The following is a 15615-nucleotide window of genomic DNA, read 5'->3' as shown; positions in this document are numbered from 1 at the left end:
CTCCTGCTGCCTCACCATTCCTGATCCAGGCCAGGAGCCATCGGCCTTGTTGGCCAACTTCCACTTTCCCAGGTGCTCCCACTGTCCCCAGTGTCCAGCCTGGCCTTGGGCACTGCCAGGGATGCAGGGGCAGCCCCAGCTGCTCTGGGCACCCTGTGCCAGGGCCTGCCCACCCTGCCAGGGAACAATTCCTCATGGCCAAGATCCCACCCAGCCCTGCCCTCTGGCACTGGCAGCCATTCCCTGGGTGCTGTCCCTGCAGGCCTTGTCCCCAGTCCCTCTGCAGCTCTGCTGGAGCCCCTGCAGGCCCTGCCAGGGGCTCTGAGCTCTCCCTGCAGCTTCTCCTCCCCAGGTGAGCCCCCCATGGGCCACAATCCCATTTTTCAGGACAGGTTCTATTTCCATCCTGGAGAACCTCTGAACTCTGGTGTAGCCATGATATTTTCTGAAAAATCCCTTTGCCAGGGTTTTTTCTCCTGAGAAGCTGAGACCATTCAGAGGAAAAGGAAAACAATGATTATCTGCTGCTGTGGAATGGAACTGGTGCATCTGGGATTGGTCTCATGTGGTTGTTTCTAATTAATGGCCAATCACAGTCAGCTGGCTCGGACTCTCTGGTCAGTCACAAGATTTTATTATCATTCCTTTCTATTCCTTTCAAGCCTTCTGATGAAATCCTTTCTTCTATTCTTTTAGTAGGGCTATAATATATCATTTTCTTTTAATATAATATAATCATAAAATGATAAAACAGCGTTCTGGAACATGGAGTCAATTGTCATCTCTCCCCTCATCCTGGGACCCCTGAGAACAGCACCACACTCAGGAGCTCTTCAACAACACCAAAAATGAGGAAAATCAGCTTGGCCCAAACCCCTGGCTGCTTAATTGACATGTTAATTACCTAAATCCATTTATCCACAAGGAATATCCCATAACCCCGAATCACTTTTATGGGGTTTAACAGCAGAAGTTTTATGATTTGGAAGATGCTATTTCAAAATAAAATAAAAATGAGCTGATTTTTCAGGGAATTGTCCCATGTTTAAAGATGTTTGTGTGTCCTGCTGAGCTGCTGTTTAGGAGAATTATTGACTGTCTCCAATGCCAAATAAAGCTGTTATTTCTTATCTCTGATGACGATTAATTAAAATAAATCAATAAAAAAATCCCATTTTTCACACTGCTCTTCCCCCACAACTGAAAATGATTTAAAATGTAATTATTTTATGCAAAGCATTGTTGTAAAAAATAAAGGCAATAAATAATAATACCCCAAAAAATGAATTTTGCAAAGACTTTTGCATTTTCTAAACTTCCTGATTTTGCTGATTTCTTGGAATACACTTTATGTTTTCCTTGGGGAGGAAATTAATATAATATAATATAATATAATATAATATAATATGATATGATATGATATGATATGATATGATGTAATGTAATGTAATGTAATGTAATGTAATATAATATAATATAACAAATAAAATAGTGTATAAGTAATTATTAAATAATTATTTCTATTATTTATATTAATTATTTAATTGTATTATTTAATTATATTATTAAATAATAAATTATAATAGATTATAATAAAAATATAATAAGAGAAAAATTATAATACACTATAATAATATAAGAAAATAGAAATTAAAATAAAATAAAATTATAATATTATAATATAATATAATACAATATAATATAATATAAAAAATAAAATAATGTATGAAATAAAATTATAATATATAAATAATAAATTATGAAACAATTAATTATATTAATTATAATATTTAATAATTACATTATTTAATTATAATAATAAAGAATTAATTATAAGATATTTTAATAAATATATAGTAAGAGAAAATTATAATATAATAATATGACCAAATAGAAATGAAAATAAAATAAAATAGAAATAAAAAATAATAAGATTATAATACAACATAATATAATAATATGGAATATAAAATGAAATAATTCATAAAATAGAATTATAATATACAGATAATATATTATTAAATAATTATATTAATGATATTAATTAAGAATTATATTATTTTATTATATTATTAAATAATAAATTATAATAGATTATGATAAAAATATAATAAGAGAAAATGATTATAGAATATAATAAGAAAATAAAATAAATAAAATAAAATAAATTAATAAAATAAAATAAAATAAAATAAAATTACTGGAGCTGAGGCCATGCTTATCTCAGTGATGGGAATCTCCTCCAGGGATGTTTGGGAATCTCCCCAAGGAATGTTTATCCCAGTGGGAGTTTCTAAATGTGGGAAGTTCTTCAGGACAGGAAAACAGAGAGGAAAGTCTGGGTGAGCCCGGGAGGGGGTTGACAGCTGCTTTGGAACAACAAATCCAACTTTGAATATTCCCTCAGCACAACCTGGAGCTCCTCTGAGTTATTCCAGGGGCCACTTGGAATTTCTGGGAATTAGGAACACTCAGAACAAGAGGCTCCTTGTTATGTTTGAGGAGGGGCCTGTTTAAATATTGGGATATTTAATAATTTCTGATTAATATTTCTGTTTAAATTTCTTTCTGTTTAATATTTCTGTTAAAATACTGGGATGTTGTTCCTGACTGGTAGAGGGGAAACTCAGCACAGAATTCCAGAATGGGACTGGGAGAGCCCTTCACGCCCTACATTCCCCATATTCCCTTCATTCCCTAATTCCCTTCATTCCCTTCATTCCCCACATTCCCCTCATTCCCTTCATTCCCTTCATTCTCTTCATTCCCCACATTCCCTACATTCCCTTCATTCCCTTCATTCCCTTCATTCCCATGGTTAATTTTGGATCATTTTCCTGGTTTCACTTCCAGGCCTGTTTTCCTTGGATTGTCAGGAACTCAGGATGCTCAGCAGCAGTTTAATGAAATTGAGACAATAGAGATTTTTTGTTATTATCATTATTTTTAGTGTTGTTGCAATTTTCCCCCTTGGACAAATGCACCAAAGAATTATTTTCTGGTGGGACAGGATAATTCCATGCAAGAACTGTGTTCCAGAGGAAAAGTCAAGCCCAGAGTTTTATACAAGGCAGTTGGACTGGCAAGAGTTACAAAATTTGAGATAAAAATAATGAGTTTTCTCCACAAATGATGTTCATTTGCGCATAAAAATATTGGATTTTGTAGGAATTTTGTCCAGGCACAAAATCAGACTAGAAAAAAAGACTGAAAGGAATTTCAGAGTATTTTATTTCATTTAAAGGTTCACAATCAGCCCATTTATCTAAAAAATATCCTTACCATGGCTCCCATCCCTTCCACCCCAGTTTTTAACCATTGTGCTGCTTCCCTGGGCTACAAGGGGGGGGAAAAAAAGAGTGAAATTGGGGGGTTTTGTGATTTTTCTCTCTATTTTTCCCTTTTTTTCTGGTGTTAAACCCTCCCAGATTGCCTCGAGCAGCAAAGCCAGGCTTTGGCAGGTTAGTCCCAGTTTGGGGCATATGGCTCCTTATTCCCTGTGGGAATTCAGCCAGAAGTCAGCCATAAAGTCCAGATTCCCCTAATTAACAACAGCCAAACATTTGGCTAAAACATCATGAGGGGTTTTTTTTTTTGCTGTTGTTTGTCTGGTTTGTGTTGGTTTTGTGTGGCTTTCTACCCATTTGTCTGTGTTTATTTTTTTAGGGGAAAAAACCAAGAAAAAAACCCCATACCACTCTGGGATTCATGGAGCAAATTATGTTGCAATTATCCTAACGATGTATTTGTGATTTTTTTGGGAAAAATGTTTGGTTTTTACTACGACCCTCCTTGGATTTGCCATAGATTTCAAGAAGAATTGAAATAAATTTCCTTGATTATAAATCATCATTGGGGGACTTTTTTTTTTGTTTTTTTGAGGGAAGCCAAACCACTCATAGATGGTCCAGAGGAGGCTACAAAATTGAGGATCCCACTGGGAAATTGGGAAGGCTGGAGCACCTCTAATAAAGAAAAAAAATGGGAGAGTTGGGGTTGGAAAAGAAAAAGCTGCAAGGAGACCAGCTGCACTTCCAATACATGGAGGATGTTCCTGAAAAAGATGGGCACAGACATTTTCCCAAGGTCTGGATTGACAAAAAGCAGATTTAAATTGGACGTGAGCAAGATATTTTTTGGGATGAGGATGGAGAGACACTGGAACGGTTCCAATGTGGCTGCCCTGGGTCCCTGAAGTGTCCCAGACCAGGTTGGACATTGGGGCTGGGAGCAGCCTGGGACAGTGGAAGGTGGAATAAAAGGATCTTTGAAGGTTTTTTCCAAACCAAGCCACTCCGTGAATCTGAGACAAACCATCCCAAAAAAATCCCAGAGCATCCCAGGATTGCCACGAAAAGGGAACATGAAATGTTGGGAGCATGACCAAGAGAAGGAGCTGGGAGGGATTTTAGGAGCCCTGATCTGCTCCATTACCTTGGACATGGATAAATCCCGGATTTCCTCCTCCCTGGCCTGTCAGACTGGCTCCAGATCTCCCCTTTCCTCCCTCTCCAGGCAGCAGCACACAGGTGACTGCCTGGGACAGGTAGGAGCAGATGGAAAGCTCTGGAATGTGCAGGGAGCTCCAAACCATGGCTGGAAAGGTTCCTGCACACCCCAGTGGCAAAGAAACCCCAAAACGGCTTTAGCAGAGCCTGCAAGCTCTGAGCTGAGCCCACCTCAACATCCCTCCCACCTGGAAACATCATTCCGTGCTGGAATTCCCTTCTGCACCGTCCCCCTTCCTCCTGAGCGACCTCCTCTTCCTCCCATTGTGCCAGAGCCAGCATTCCAAGGCCAGCAGTGATTCAGCAAATCAGGCACTGCAGATCCCCAGCTCCTTGCTGGATGCGGAGAGCGAACGTTATTCACATTCCCAGCCGCTCATTAAAAAAAAGCTAAATCAAGATGTTGCTGAGCTTTATTTTCAGTCTGTTGCTTCCAAAGGCTTAATAAGAAAATCCTGGTTTCCTCAGGGATGATTCACTCGGGCTTTGGAGGCTCTGGAAGGGACAGAGGCAGTGATTTGTGAGCTCTGGAAGGGAGAGGCAGCAGTGGAGCCCTGATCCCGGCCTGGAACGCTCCTAATAAATAATCCTGAGCTCCCAGCCAGGTCCCAGGAGCTCTCCCAGGCTCCCCCTCCACAGCAATCTCAGAGGCCCTGCAGGAACCTGGCAAGCTCAGCCCTGCCTGCCCTGCTCCGCAGCCTGGCTGCCAGTGCTCTGGAATAAACCCCTAAACCCCTGTCCTCTTCCCACAGGAAACCCTAAATCCCTGTCTCTTCTCTTCTCTTCTCTTCTCTTCTCTTCTCTTCTCTTCTCTTCTCTTCTCTTCTCTTCTCTTCTCTTCTCTTCTCTTTTCTCTCCCCTTCCCTTCCCTTCCCTTCCCAAACCTTCTTCTCCTCCCTAAATCCCTGCCCCTCTTCTCTTCCCATAACAAACCCCTAAACCCCTGTCCCCCTTCTCTTTCCATACCAAACCCCTAAATCCCTGCTCCTTTTCCTCCACTCCTGCTCCTGTTCCCTCCTGGAGCAGCTCCCTGTGTCCCTCCCGCCCATCCTGGCTGAGCTGTTCCTGTCAGGACAAGGGTGACAGCAGAATGTCCCCCAGAGGGGCCTGGCCTGCTGAGCTCATCTTGGCCTGAGATCCAGGAGGAATTTTCTCCCTAAAAATCAGGAATTTGGGGGTGGTTCCACTCCTCTGCCCCAGCACATTCTCAGCTTGATCTGGGCACTCCTTCCATACCCAAATCCAGCTGTGGGGAGGACCTGGGTGATTTTTAAGGCTCTTTCCAACCCAAATCATCCTGGGATTCTCTGATTTGATTTCCCTGATGATCCCAACACCTTTCTGCCTCCACATGGATGGGGAAGGACTTTTTATAAGGGCATGAACAGGACAAGGGGGAATTTTAAACAGCCAAAATGGGATATTGGGAAGAAATCCTTCCCTGTGAGGGTGGGCAAGGCTGGGATGGAATTCCCAGAGCAGCTGGGGCTGCCCCTGCATCCCTGGCAGTGCCCAAGGCCAGGCTGGACGTTGGAGACAGTGGAAGGTGTCCCTGCCATGGCAGGGGTGGCTCTGGGTGGGCTTTAAAGCCCCTTCCAGTCCAAACCATTCCATGATTCCAACCTCAATGATCCTGGGGCTCTGGGATTCAGTTGCTGTGCCCATCCATCCCCCAGGACAATGCCTGTGGCCAACCAGGAACATGGAAATCCATCCTCTCCCTCATTTCCAGCCCCTGACCCAAAGTTCCAGAACAAACCCCAACCCTCATTTCAGCCTCTCCCTAATCCAGGGGGGTAATTGTGGGACATGGGGAGGGGGGAACCCAAACCAAACGAGTTATTCCTGCAGATTTGATGAAAGGTTCTTGGGCCAAAGGGTTTTGCCTGAAACCCAGGAATTTTTCCTTCCCTGCTCCAACTCCAGCGCAGCCAACTGTGTGTGGTTTGTGCTGTTGCTGTGAACATTCTCTGGCTGTACAAGAGCAGGGCTAATTAAACTCTCACAGCTATACATTAATTAGTAATCAACATAAATAATCATAAAAACATAACTCTTTGATGGCAAGGCTTGACCAATTCCAACAGGGTCTGGCCCAACGGAGCATTCGAAGAATTTGGCCATAATCTGCTTTTTTTGCCAACCCTTAAAGGAGTCTTTTCCCTGCTAAGCATGTTTTTCTTCAAGAGATTATCCTCCTTCCAAGCCAATTAACTGCATTCCAACGAAAACAGGGAGAATTTGAAATAAATGATACCAGGCTGTTAGTAAAGAAAGAGAGAGGGGGAATGAGAACACAATTGAGAGTCTGAAATTGCGGTCACTTAAATCAAACCCCTTCTGTGCACAGCTGAAAACATTTTCTCTCCTCAAATCCTGACATTTTACCGCAGGAGAAGGAACAAGGGCATTAAATCTTCCAGGGGTTTTCACTTGTTTGGGTTGCCAGAGTGGCTCTGGTGCTGCCTCACGTTCTGAATGTTTTAAGAAAGATTTTAATTACCCAGTTCAGGGACAGAACAATCAGGGGAAACCAGAAAAAGAAGGAGAACACAAAATATTCTGAGCTGGAAGGGACCCCCAGGATCATTGGGAGCAACTCTTGAGTATGGGAATCAAATCCAGTGTTTTGTGGAACCAGAGCTGAACAAAGTGCAGGATAAACCCTCAGGAATTTGGGAACAGTAGCTGAGGAGATCCCTCACCTTCCCAACACCTGAGGTGAACCCCAAAAACAACACTGGGGGTTTGGGACAAGGTGTTCACGCAGCCATGATCCAGGAGCTGAGAGAGCAGGAGAGGAGATCAGAACTTGGATATTCCAAAAGGAATTTGGATCTTCCAAAGAAGTTCCTCCCCGTGAGGGTGGGCAGGCCCTGGGATGGAATTCCCAGAGCAGCTGGGGCTGCCCCTGCATTCCTGGCAGTGCCCAAGGCCAGGCTGGACACTGGGGACAGTGGCAGGTGTCCCTGCACCCAATGGAACTGGATGGGCTTTAAGGTTTCTCCAAACCCAACCCAACCCATTCCACAATTCCATGAACTCTCATCCCAAGGGGTCTGGCTTGCTTTGACAGCTGCTCCTGCTGGTGGCCTCACCAGAGGTGCTCCTGGTGTCCCCTCTGTGGGACCTGCAGCTGCCTCAGGAGGGAAATTCTCCAGGAAGCTGCTCGCAGAGGAACTCGAGCCACAAAGAGGATGAGAACTGGCCCAGCCTTGAGCACTGAGGAGGAAGAGGCCACTGGAAGCTCTCCCAGGCTTCTCCATGCAGGTCTGGTTGAGCACAGGGGAGATGCAGCTGGATTCCCTGCCCAAACCCACCAGAGGAGCCACGCTGAGCTGGGAGCACCCTGGAGCCCTTCCCCATCTCCAGCAGTTCCACAAGGCCAGGGCTGCCAGAACCCCTGGGAAAGGAGAGCTCCTGGTGTCACCTGGAATAAGCCACCATGGATGGAACAGCTCTCAGGGTGGATTTCTGGAACTTCAAGTTCCCATCCTCAGTGGAGACCTCTCTCCTGCATGGAAAGGCAGAGGCAGCTCTCCCATCCCTCCCACATGGATCCACCAGGAGTCCATCCCCACGTCCAAAGGCTGCATCCACACAGGGCTTTAATAAGTTTTCCAAGTCTTCCTTAGGTCGAATCCCAGCCTGGTGTGTTCCACATCCATCCAGTGAGGAGCCCCTCTGGAAAGGGGAGCGTTCCTGCTGTTGTTGTTTCTGTTCCCTCAGCACTCTGGTGTGACCGTGTTCACAGGGGCTCTTGGATGAGGGAAGGGACGAGGATCTGACTCCATGTTTCAGAAGGCAGATTTATTATTTTATGACATATATTATATTAAAACTATACTAAAAGAATAGAAGAAAAGGTTTCATCAGAAGGCTGGCTAAGAATAGAATAGCAAAGAATGATAACAAAGGTTTGTGGCTCAGGCTGTCTGTCCGAGCCAGCTGACTGTGATTGGCCATTAATTAGTAACAACCACATGAGACCAATCCCAGATGCACCTGTTGCATTCCACAGCAGCAGATAATCATTGTTTACATTTTGTTCCTGAGGCCTCCCAGCTTCTCAGGAGGAAAAATCCTAAGGAAAGGATTTTTCATAAAAGTTGTCTGCAACACTCTGGCCCAGGGTCCCTTTATTTTAGGAATTGTCCCAACAAATTCTTTCACCAGTCCTTCCCTCGGGGGCTCCCCAAATAGGAGAGCCTGAAATCCTCCAGGATTGTCTGGCCCTCCCACTTCCTGCAGAACATCTGCTTGCATCGGGATTTATGGATGTGAGAAATTAGCTGCAGCTCCTCCTCTGTGAGCTGAGGTTCCCTGAACCATCCATCACAGGGGTGCTTCCATGGAGCATTCCCAGTTTGTTAGGAAGGATGAAAGTTTGAGTTTGACAAGAAAGTCTCACAGATATGTATGACTGGCAGAAAGATTTTTGAATGTAGAGTCTGAAGAAGGAATAGAGTTGGAAGCAAGTTTTGATATAGAGGAAAAGAATTGCTGAGCCAGTCTCACTGGATAACCAAGGAGGCAAAGGTGTGTTAGTTAGAGGGGTTTTTATGGCTTAGAGCAAAGGATAAACCCACCCCAAACAAGATGATGTTTTTACCAAGCAGAAAGAGAGCACAGGCAAACAAGTCAGCAAAGTTGCAAGTAGAAAAAAGGTCTCAGAACTTTCCACTGCAAGAAAACTGAAAACCAACTTCTAGCTTAAACTGTAATGTACTGACTTTGAGTCACTGGAGAACAGTAACATGAATATGGTAATTACAGTAGTTATGATGGGCTAGAGATAATAGTTCAGGTATAGATTGGTTCTGCTGTGTTAAGATGCTCAGCAAAGAAAAGAATATAATGCATTGGAACCAAAAGAAAAGTAAATAATGCACTGGAACCAAAAGAAAAGTATATAATGCAATGTAACCAAAACCAAAGGGTCTCCAGGCCTGCCTGCAGCTGGAGCTGACAGCTGTGGGCACAGCTCTGTCACCCACCACCCTGGGCTGCTGTAACACTTTGGATGGAATAAACTGCATTTTGTACACAATAAACTGCATTTTGTACACAATTAACCGCATTTTGGATAAAATAAACCGCATTTTGGAGAGCCCCTGGAGTCCCACATCCCTCATTTCAGCTCTTACACCTGTTCCCATCTCAGCTGTGGTGACCACCAGGGTGTTCCTCAGCGGAAGTTTCCTCATGGTGGCTCTGCAAGGGCTCACAGATGGAGCGATGGCAGGGCCAGCTCCCAGTTCAGAGCATGTGGGAACCCAGGAAATTCCTCTGGCTGCCCTGGAGGGCTCCAGCCCCTGCCCAGGGGGCTCAGAGACCTTGGCACAGAGCCCCAGACCCCCCTGTGCCTTTGATTGAGCCCTTGGAAAAAACAATTACCAACTTTACACGAAGAATTACAAGCCACAGAAGTTTAAGTAGAATGATAGTTTGTCACACAGTGAAAAATAGATTTTTGTGGTTTTTAGAATGGGGGTTCAGGGGGCAAGATGGAGGGATCTGGGCGTGTCCAGCCTTTCTTCTTCTTCTTGGCCTCCATCTTCTGCTGTGATGGTGGCACTTTTGGATTGGTTTAGAGTAGAAGCTCACTGTCTAATACAGGTGATAGGTATTGGGAAGGAATTGTAAATATTGTAGTTCTTAGTATAACATGTAGTTCTTAGTATAAAATACAACACCATCCCAGGGGCAGGCAAAGTGCCCTGGGCTCTCTTGCTGAGCGAACCTCAGCTGGACAGGGGAAAATATTTTATAGATAAGGAACAATAACCAACCTTGAAACCAAGAAATGAAGAGCTCTGACTCCTTCTTTGACTGCTGGGCTGGGAAAAGAGACTTTGTGACACATCTCGGGGTCACTGTGAGCAGCAGAGATCCCAAGAAGTGCAGGAATGAACTGCAAATCCTGGGAAAGCCACAGCTGGCAGGACTTCTCCATCCTCCACATCTCAGGGGTTTCAGCTCCCAAAAAGAAGGCACAGTGAGGAACAGAGAACATTCCCATCCTTAAAGTGCCCCAGGCCGGCTTGGATGGGGCTTGGATCAAGCTGGAATGGTGGAAGATGTCTCTGTCCGTGGAATGAGATCGTCTTTAAAACCCCTCCCAATCCTAACCACTCCGTGGTTCTCTAAGCTCTTCAAGCCTAACATTTTATTTTATTTTATTTTATTTTATTTTATTTGGGAATTCAAACCACCCTTCCCTCTCTCCCACATGGACTGGGCTCTCTCTTGCTGTCCAAGATGCAGGAGGAGCTCAAGGCCCCCAAGCTCAGCCCCTGTGGACTTCTCCCAGCTGCACCTCTGCACACCCAAAGTGCACTCCAGCAGCTTGGATTCCAGGGAATTTTCACTCAGGAGCTGTGCTTCCCTCTCTTGGCCAGCCTGGAGGTTCTAACAAGCCTCCTCTGGCCAATTTTTCTTCATTCTCACCCCAGCAATTAGCTGGACAGCCTCCCTGGATTCCTGCATTATCCTCTTGCTTGCTGAGGCAAATTTAATAAAGTTTCCAGGGGAAAACATCTCCCAGACAAGCTCCAGTTGCTTTTTTTTTTGCCTTTGATGCCTCCCAGGAGCAAGTCTGGGCTGACAGAGCTCCCAGCAGTTGAATTCCACCTTTATTTTGTCTGCCTCCCTTCCAGGGGAGCTGCTCCAAAGGGAGGTTCAGGCTCCCACAGCTGTGTGAAGTGTTCCCAGCCTCCTTCCACATCTGGGGCTGCAAATCCAAGCCCAGCATCCACAGATTGCTTCATTTATCTTGGAAAGGCTCCTGTGGATGTGCCTGGAACCGAAATTTTCTCAGCTCCTCACTTCTGGTGGGGCCGCCCCCTATTTTTTTTTTTTTTTTTTCACTTCTCCTATCAAGAATTGAAGCCAAATATAGAGATTTCTTATCCTGCATCCCGATCTAAATAAAAACCAGGCCACAAATCATATTTTTGAGGGTTTTTTTCCTTCTAGCAACTCATGGTTTTTTTCCTGAGGAGCAAATTCTGTCTCACTCTTAGAATCTGTTGCTCTTGGGCTTGTTTACAGAAGGAAGAAAACAAAAATCAGTGCCAGCTCCAGAGGAATCCTTTGGAGAGATCCTATTTACAAAGGGTGCCCACCAAGTCCTGTTTCCCAGGAAAAAAAAGCAGGAACCAATGACAGAAAACATTTTCCTGCCCACAATTCCTGAGTCTCCCCCTCCTGTCAGTCCTGTTTGCTTTTCCAGGACACATTTAACTATTTCTGGGGTTTTTTTCTATGCACAGTGACTCCACTTTGGAGGAACGAAGTCACTCCACTCATCTATTCTTTTCCTCCCATCGAGCGTCCTCCAGAGCAAAGCTTTTGCCTGGAGGAAAGTAGTAACACCTTGCTCTAAGCAACTCAATATTCTGTTAAATCCTCAATATTCTGTTAAACCCTCAATACTCTGTTAAACCCAGCTCTTCCTGCAGCCCTTCCATCCCTAAACCCAGCTCTACCCCCTCAGGTGTTTCCTGATGTTCATCCTGATGTTTCCTGGTGTTCATCTCCTGGGGCTCCCTGATCATTATCCAGGGTCTGGCTGGGGATGAGCCTCAAAAAATCTGGATTTGGGCATTTCTCACTACACAGGATTGAAATTTTGTTGTCCTTTTTTAGGAAACTGCTCCAGATCCTGGCCACAGAGACCTTCTGTGTGCCCTGGGTGGGCTGAGGCAGGGATTTCTGATTTCTGAGTGGATTCAATCCTGTACCTGCCTTAGAAAGCAAAACCTTCTGCCAGGTTTCCTGCTGCTCCCAAATCCAAGTGTTAGGAAAATTAATCCACAAACAGCAGAGGTTTATGTCCAAAAAGCAGACAGAGGAGTCCTTTCTGGATTTATTCCAATAAAGGGAGAGGCCATGGGGCATTCCCCTGGGGTCTGTCAGATTTTTGGAGGACGCAGCCTCGTTTTTATCCCAATTTCCTGGCTGCATTTCCCTTTTCTCTTTCCCCATTTCTGAGGTACTTGAGAGGTTCAGACTTTCCAATACACCTGATACCAGAGATTCCCCTCTAATGCATAACCCTCCCTTTTCATTTTCAATTCTTATGGAATTTAGGGGGTTTTCCCCTTTGGCTGAGGTACAGACTTCCCAAAATGCCCAATACCAGAGATTCTCCTCTAATGTATAACCCTCCCTTTTCATTTTTAATTCTTACAGAATTTAGGGGTTTTTCTTCCCCACTGTTTCTTTCATCTCTCAATGTCCAATTTCATTTATCAGCAAACCCAAAATTTATTTGTAAAAGCAAATCTCTTTTTCCATTCATCAATCAGTGGAATCCTTCCCATTGTTGCTTTTGTCTCCCAGAGCTGGTTTGTAAAGACAAATCTGCTATTCCTCTCACAAGCCTGGAAAATCAGTTTTGCCTTGGATAGTTCTTTCTGTGGTAATTTCTGGAACACCAACTCCAGAAAAGCTGGAAAAAAGGGGAAAAAACCCGAGGTGTTGGTGGAGCAGGGAGGTGGCACCAGGTGAGCACTGGGGGCCCTTCCAATCTGCCCCATCCTGGGATCCCCTGCAGCGATTTTTGTCTTCAAAAACATTAAAAATATTCCTCAACTTGGAGTCAGGATTAGGGAAGCCCTGAGTCAGGCTTTTCTCATAGCCAGCTGCTGTGCATGGCAGGATCCATCCCAGCCTCCAATAGGTGCTTAAATTTTTTAAAAGTTGAAATTAAAGGTATTTTAAAAGGGTATTTAAATGAAGACAAGAAAGTTGAAATTTGATTTCTTTAAAAATTGTACTTCAATTAAAGCAAGAAAGCTGAAATTTGATTTATTTTAAAGCCTGTACTGAAAATATGGGCAATAAGAATTTAGATTTAATTTCTTTAAAAATTGTATTTCAACTAAGGCAAGAAAGCTGAGGTTTAATTTATTTTAAAGACTGTGTTGAAAATATGGGCAATAAGAATTTAGACATAATTTATTTTAAAATTGCATTTTAATTTGGGCAAGAAAGTTGAAATCTAAGGTATTTAAAATGGTATTTAAATTAAGGCAAGAAAGTTGAAGTTTAATTTCTTTAAAAATTGTATTTCAATTAAAGCAAGAAAGTTGAAATTTGAATTATTTTAAAGGCTGTACTGAAAATATGGGCAATAAGAATTTAGATGTAATTTATTTTAAAATTGTGTTTCAATTTGGGCAAGAAAGTTGAAATTTAATTAATTTAAAGATTTTCTTGAAATTTGGCCAAGCTGCTTCTGCTGGAAGAGACATCTTCCCCCAGGCTTTGGAAGTTCCCATCTCCAGACACTTCCCAGCTCATCCACAACCCTCATTTACCTCAGCAAAAAAAAGAGAATCTTTCATCTGCACTTTTATTTCTATATTTTTCCTGCAAATTCCAGGTTTATATCACAGAGATGTGGAGCAAAAATAACCCTTCAGGGATTAATAAAGGTGGAAACATCCTCACCTGGCTGAATCCCAGCTCAAGAGCTCACCCAGGCCTTTGTCACCTCCTGTCACACCAAGCTGCACTCCCAAATCAAATAACGCTCAATCGAGCCCCTTAGAGGACTCTGAAGTAAATAATTTGCAGTGTTTTAGCCCGAATTACTGCTATTTATTGCGTATTATTGTTCAAACAGCTCCCAGGGCATCACCAGGGGTTTACAAACACAGCGAGCAGGGAGATCTCAGCCCATAAAAGCCTGGGAGGGAACAGAAGGGAGCAGTGAATGGAGGCAGACTCGTGTGGGGCCCGGGGAAGGCCTTACAGCCAGCATGGATCGTTTGGTGGGGCTGTAAAAACAAAATTGAGCCTTTTTCAGTTGATATTCCTGGCATTTCATGCTTGAAAAGCTTCTTGCTGAAAGCTTCTGGGTTGATTTGCAGGGAAACGTTTGCTCCATGGGAGTCAGGAGGCCGCAGGGCTGGCCTGAAGTCCCTGCTTGAGGCAGAATCTCCAGGTTTGGGCATCCAAAATCTTGGGAGGACCGGGGAATGCTGACCCCAGGCCAGTCCCAGCTGTGTCCCAAGGCTCTTGGCGTGGAGGTTTCCTTGGAAAAACCCTGCTCTTGTGTCCCCATCAAGGGAAGGGAATGGGAAGAGAGAGGTTCAGATGAGATAGGAGAGGAAATCTCCATGGAACAGTGGTCAGGCCTTGGCAGGAGCTGCCCAGGGAGGTTTGGAGTCCCTGGAATTGTGGAATCCCAGACTTGATTCTGGGGTTCTGAGAAGATCCAGCACTTTCTAAACTCCACCTTCAGGGCAGGTTGGATCGGTCACAGCTCTCTGATGCTCAGCCTGGAGCAAAGGAGGCTCAGGGGGGACCTCAGTGCTCTGCACAGCTCCTGCCAGGAGGGGCAGGGAAAGGAGGAGAGGAAATGGCCTCAGATGGCACCAGGGCAGGCTCAGGTTTTTTAAAACAGTTCCAGTGAAACTGAACAAAAACTCATCACCCAAATTCCTTTGGTGGATCTTTTCCTGGCTGTCCCCTGGATCTCTGTGAGATGGGAACATTTGAGAGTCTCTGTTCAGGTTTTTCTGTAGAGCTTTGGGACATTTTTGTCCCTGGCAGAGTGGTCAGGCCTTGGGCTGAGCTGCCCAGGGAGGTTTGGAGTCCCTGGCATTGTCCCAGAGCAGTCTGGATGTGGCCTTGGGGACAGGGATTGGGGTGCTGCTGGTGGGGCTGGGGTGGCACTGGGTGATCCTGGGGGTCCCTTCCCACCCTGGTGATTCCAGGCAATCCAAGCCAAAGGCTCCTGCACACCCCCCCAATCAATACTGAGGCTGCTCCAACTCACAATTGCTCTGCTGCCAGACTCAGCACCTCGAGGGCTGTGAGGAGTCTCCAGGATGGTCCCTCCCAGCCAAAGGTCAGGTTCCTGCACAGTCCAAGGGATGAGAGGAAGGTCAGGGGAGCTTTGGAGCTGGATGTGCCCTTGGGGACAGGGACAGGGTTTGGGGTGATGCTGGTGGGGCTGGGGTGGCACTGGGTGATCCTGGAGGGCTTTTCCCACCTTGGTGATCCTAGGATTCTGCTGACCTGATGGGATCCAGGCCAGCAGAGCCACTGCCATGGAGTGCCGCCAGCTCAGCCCTGTCCTTGCCACAGCAGT

Source organism: Melozone crissalis, unplaced genomic scaffold (assembly GCF_028551555.1).
Source record: "Melozone crissalis strain CALT ecotype California unplaced genomic scaffold, PUWL_Pcris_2 ptg000187l_1, whole genome shotgun sequence".
In the NCBI taxonomy this organism is placed as follows: domain Eukaryota; kingdom Metazoa; phylum Chordata; class Aves; order Passeriformes; family Passerellidae; genus Melozone; species Melozone crissalis.
Note: the sequence above shows the minus strand (reverse complement) of the source record.